The sequence below is a fragment of the Hipposideros armiger genome, unplaced genomic scaffold (assembly GCF_001890085.2).
Source record: "Hipposideros armiger isolate ML-2016 unplaced genomic scaffold, ASM189008v1 scaffold_263, whole genome shotgun sequence".
NCBI classification, from domain to species: Eukaryota; Metazoa; Chordata; class Mammalia; order Chiroptera; family Hipposideridae; genus Hipposideros; species Hipposideros armiger.
In genome coordinates, this window is record NW_017731613.1 from 2,048,604 (window position 1) to 2,054,885 (window position 6,282).

A 6,282-nucleotide genomic window follows, 5' to 3' on the forward strand; every position below is an offset into this window, starting at 1 on the left:
AATGGTCCTTAGACTTTTTAAGAGTAATTATTTGTTGGTTTTTCTCTCAGTTGAGGGTATTAAATGGTTCAAGAACACAGCTCTGACATATTATACTTCCAGTGTTAGTTATATCACTTACAAGTCATTTCTCAGAATGTATAAAACAGTTATACTATGCTAGCTAAAAACACAAAGAACCACAATGCTAATGAATTCAATAAAACACAGATCAAAATTAAGTCAATACATGTATTGGGTACCAATTCTCTATGAGACATTATGTTAGGCCTAATAAGAGATATCAATAAGTCAAAGGCAAACCTACTGAATTGAAGGGGTTTTTCATCTCATTAGAGAGGCAGGGCACAAGCAGTGCTCATTTTAATGGGTCAAGATAGCTTTAAAAGACATGATACTTCTTCTATTATGCAGATCAAACTTAGTAATAAAGGTTTCTGAAAACAGTAATTACTCCAGATATAAGTAAGACATTATTATCATCACCATCATATCAAATATATTGTTAAGATAGTAATTGCCAGTAGAGTTCAGAGGAGAGAAGTTACTTAATTATCACATGAGAAAAGGTTTCAAAGATAAAGCCAAGAAGAATGGAAAGGATTTGGATGAGTCAAGTGGGAAGAGAAGGGCATTAGAGACCAAGGGCATAGCTTGAACCAGTGAGTAAACCCTTTAGCATCAACCCTTGGCTGTTTGTGGTCTGGCCCTTATCACCTCCCACTCCTTCCTCATTCCTTCCCATGGCCTCTCTCAACCCACTCACAAGTCCATGGTCTCCGAGTGTGCCACGCCATGTCATGTCTCCAGCACTCTGGCCTTGCTGCTCGCTCTGCTTCGAAGGCCTTTCCCTCGTCTCCATCTAGCTAAATCTTATTTGGCCTTCAAGACTCACTTATGGATCATCTCCTCCCAGAAAGCCTTAGTCTCTCGGAATATAGTGCTCTTTCTAGAGAAGAAGAGATACAACCATTTCACTCTATCAGAAAGTTTATCCCCCACTTGATTGTAAGCATCTTGAGGGCAAAGACCTTGCCTCTTATATCGTCAGCCACCACATTTGCTACTTACTGAGTAGGCACTCAATAAATGCTTGTACAATGAGCTTTATTTACAGAAATGGGAGCTTCAAGAAGATGAATAAGCTTTGGAAGGGAAAAACGAGCTGATTTTTACATTTTGAAACTGAGCTGATGAGAACGCATTCGTTTGGAAATGTCTACCAAAAATTGGAAAGACAGGACTGAAACTAGGCACCCTTATTATTTCCATTTTTTTCAGATTAAGATACAGATGCACAAAGAAGATAAGAACCTTGCCAATGTCTCAGAGCCAGAAAGCAGCCCTGCAGATAACATAGTCTGAGCTCTGAGTGACTTCCCTGGTTCCTACTGAAGGGAACTTTGGGAAATGCCCACATTAGAGGGACATGAGGAAGAAGCTAAGCCAACAAAGAACACAGTGATAACAAAGATAAGAAATACAATGGTGTTAATGATAATGATGAACTTCCCTTCTGCCTCTTTCTCTCTTTCCTCTTTTCTCTTCCTGAACTCTTCAGTCCCAAACAAAGCCTTGGATGGGACAGAGCAGGGTGGATGGCTATGCCAAGTAAGGGAGTCATGATGGTCCTGAGTGGGGTGCCAGAGGCCAGATGGGGTTGTGGAGGTGTCTGCAGATGACAGCCAGGAGAGTCAGGGTGGGATGAAGAACGTGTTTATACAAGGGGGTGTCAGCATGAGGAATCAAGCCTGAGCGTGATGATGAGGGTATCCCCGCAGAGGAGCAGTCTGGCAGGGGAAGTTGGAGCATGGAAGGTCAGAGGGGCTGCAGTGGGAAACTGGTTACATGCAAGGGGATCGATAAAATATGTAACTATATTAAGGGTAATAAAAGCCAGTTTCTCAGGTTAGAAAAGGGAGTTATAAGTCTGGAGGGAGAAAAAACGGAATGAACTTAGTATTGAATTAAACTTCCAAGTACCCATGTAAACTTATGGTTTTCAATAAGTAGATAGAAAATCAATATAGACATAAGTGTCTACCTGTGCATATGCAAGTGTACTTATATATATTCCCTAGCTCTCCACCTCAGGGCCTGCAATCAGTGACTCTCCCGCGAAAACATCTAGAGCCCCAAATCTTGATTTCTAAATTCATCCTAAACCCATTCTCCACTAAAAGGAATCAGCTCTTTGAGGAAATGGATGAATCAGGACTAAGGCAGGAAAGCACAGGCTGGGATGGAACGTCTTACTGGACCAGAAAGCAAAGAAGTACTCAAAGATTGACAGGGATCTGGTATAAGAACACAGAACCAAGTTGAAGGGGCTCTCACTGGCCAGATCTGGGACATTTTGTGCACCAAAATTAATAATAGTAACAGATTATAATGCACTGAATAAAATGGGAAACAGTGAGTTCATATAAGTTAATAAATGAATAAACTGATAGTTTGATGAGGTATTTGAATAGCTTCAAGGTACATCCCCACAAAATATTAGCTGCAAAGGCAAAAGTAGTAATTTTACAGTGAAGAAGCCTGGCAGACACCATCCTAATCAAGCAAATACCATCAGTCACGGGATAAATGAAGTCATGAGTCATTTGATTGGATGCAATAAGAAAGTGGCATATGATATTACAGTATCAAAGTATCTATGATATTCCTGCCAAAGATTCATATCCTCAATCTAATCATGTGCAAATATCAGATAAATGCAAATTAAGGGGCACTCTCCAAAATAATTAACTGGTAATGTTCAAATGTGTCAACGGCATGAAAGTCAAAGAAAGACCGAAGAACTGTTCCAGACTGAAGGAAACTAAAGTGACATGGCAACTGAATACAACGCACGGTACTGACTGGGAACCTGTTGCTATGGAGAACATAATTAGGACAATTGGTGGAACTGAAGAGTGGATGGTAGTAATGAATTAATGTTAATTCCCTGCTTTTGATGGTTGTATTGTGGTTTTGTTGGATAACATCTTGTTTGTAGATAACACTGAAGTATTAAGACATTAAAAAAATTCTGTATATTGAACTTAAAAGTTGTCTGTAACTTTGAGATAATATTTTAAATCAATATATTTGTTTTCAAAATCCTAACAATGTCTCAAGTGAAATTTTCAGATATTTAGATGCAGTGAGGTCTATTTTTTTTTAGAAGGCCTCACATATTTATTACTGAACCAACCTACTAGTGCAGAAACATATCACGAGGAAACTAATTTTCCCCATAACTTCCCAATAAAGCACACCCAACTGTTTAGTGAGATCTGTTTTTTTAAAATAGCAGTGCCATCTTTGAATTCCAAGGGCAATAAAGTTATACAAAATACCTCAGCCTATTAAAGGAAAATTTAGTGAAAAAAGAAAATGCATTAGCTAAAACTCCTTGAGAATTCTAAATTGTTCGGTGAGTAAAATAGTCATGTTAGTTTTGCAAGTTTTTGAATTACAATAGTTGTATTTTTCAGTGTTTCAGTGTATAATACACAATCATCTTTAATAATGCCTACTAATTTATTATGCAAACAATAAATTAAAGTGATCACAGTATTAATAACAGGTAGTTTTTATTGAACATTTGTTATGTACACTCATCTATGAGGTATATATGGTATTATTTCTTCTATTTTGCATATCAGGAAACTAAAGCTTAAAGGGGTTAAAAATGTCCCCCCCAGTTGGTGAACTAATGTATAGTGTAGCCAACTTTTGAACCCATATTTTTCATACTCCAAATCCTATTCTAGTAATTCCTGCCCTATAATGCCTTCCATGAAGGTCACAGAAAAAGGAATCTGTGGAGGATACCAGAAGTCTGGGCTTCATTCTAGATCCTCCCACGTCCTGTTTATTCCCAACCCAATCCAATCCATCACCAAGTCTTATTGGCTCCATTTGAAAACCCTTCCTCTCCATGTTATTACGGTCTCACCATTTGTCTCCCGGTTCCTGGCAATAGGCTCCCACCCTTCCTGATTCTTATCTCAACCCTCTTTAGAGTCTCCACATTGAAGTCAGAGTGATCAGTCTAAAATGCACATCTAACTATCACAAATGTGCTTAAAATCTTACGTGGAAAAAGGCCCTTATGTGGCTCCAGTTACCTCTGGGTTAACTTTAAACATGGCATCCAAGGCTTCCCGTGTCTGGCTTCTGTGTGTCTCTCCAGCCTCATTAACTATAAGGTCCTACACAAATTTTGTGCTCAAAGCACTCTTGAGAGATTTATAATTCTCTGAATACACCAACACACACCATCTTATGCAGACAATTAATACATGCTCTTCAAGCATCAGCAAGTGTGACCATCACTTGCCAGCATTTTCTGATATTTTCCTCTTCCCCAATTAGGCTGAGCTGGGTACTGCTTTGGAACTTCCATCACATTATTCTGTAAAGATCTCATATATCATCTATCACAATGTAATATAACCTCCCTTCATTACACTGAGCTCCTTGAAAGAAGAGAGCTGGTTCATCTTTGTATCCCTCTTAATGCCTGGATCAAAGAGGATTCCACGGACAACTTCACTTGAGAGAATAAATGAATAGACATCAATGAATTACCAATTGTGCAAAATGCTATAGAGAGGCAAAATGAAACAAACAGTGATTTTTCCAGAGAAACTTTTCAGAAGAGTTGTGGGAAAGGCTGACTAAGGGGTTAAATAATTTAAGTAAGAAGACAAGCGAAGATTGTCAAGTACACAGAGGGCTGGTGACTGAACCTAAGTTCCTAGAAAACAGGCTTTATACAATGTGTGCCCTCAGTCCTGGGGGTGTGCAATGACTTTAAAAAATAAATTAGTTTATACTTTTGAATAAGTGATGCAAGCACATCATATACAATTCCAGGGCCAGCCGAGTGGCTCAGTGGGTTAAGAGTTGGCTTAAGAGGGCGAGCTGTGAGCAACAGGGCCACCGGTTCAATTCCCACATGGGCCAGTGATGCTGCACCTGAGCTAAGCTATCACTGAGCTGCCAACAGGTGGCAGGATGGCTCAGCTGGTGTAACAACAAGATTGACTGTTCGATGGTGGGCTATGCCCACCCACAACTAAGACTGAATTCAGCACCTTGAGCTGAGCTGCCACCCGGATGGCTCAGTGGATAGAGCATGTGCTCTTAACAACAAGGCTGCTGGTTTGACTCCTGCATGGGATGGTGGCTACACCCACCCGCAACTAAGATTGTAACACAGCGCCTTGAGCTTAGAGGCCACGAGCTGCCAATGGGCAGCCAGATGGCGACTGGCGCCCTCCACAACGAAGACTGAAGAACAACCTGGCTGGTCCCCTTCACCAATTTCCCAACACTGTTCCCCTCCCTCAAACCCCCAATAAAATCTTAAAAAAAAATTCTAAGTATGCAAAAAGAAATAAAGAGAAAGCTCCCTCCTCTTCCACTCCCATCCCCCAACTCCTTGCTGCAGAGGGAATCACGATAAATAACCATTTGGAATGCTTTTGATTTCTAAAATTCCATCTCCATAGCCTGGCAGTGATTTACAGGAAATAACTGTAAATTGATGATTTATAACATGGAAGTATAACCAAGGTGGAAAAGACAAATAAATCCTGTCCTGGCACTTTATTATATGTAAAAATGCCACTCATATTTTGCCTGGTGACTAAAGCAATTCTATATGAGACATTCCAATGTGCATTTTAATTGAAATCCCTAAGACTGGTCCTAGATGAGTTTAGAAAATGTAAGTAATGTCACATGAATATTAACATAGGTGATGAAATGAAGATATAATGTAATTTGGACTAATCTGCATTTGTAAAATATTCTTGTTCTTATTCTTTTTATTGGAAGTTAAAGCCATAGATCATGGCTATAAGATGACTTGGTTGTTAATTAGTTGTCCATTAGTCTTCATTTCCTGGGGATTATTGGAGAAAAGTAAATTTACACTAATTTGTTTTATGCAAATTAATCTATTTTATCTCATTTCTATTCTCCTTTAGCACCTGGAGATTTTCAATTAATATATATGAAATTTGCACATGCACAATGAAAATTCAACCCTAGCCCACTGAATACAGGACTGGCTTGTATATATAAAATAAGTTAATTATGACCATTTGGACTTCAATTTTAAAGTTAGGTAATTTTTATGAAGCAGGAAGTGGTAAAAAGCTAATCTTGAGCAATTTTAAAAACCACAATATAATTAGTACTAACTGAGCATAAAAGTTACTTTAGATGCTACAAATTATGCTGGCTATTAACAATAACAATATCTGGGTATACCACTGCTCC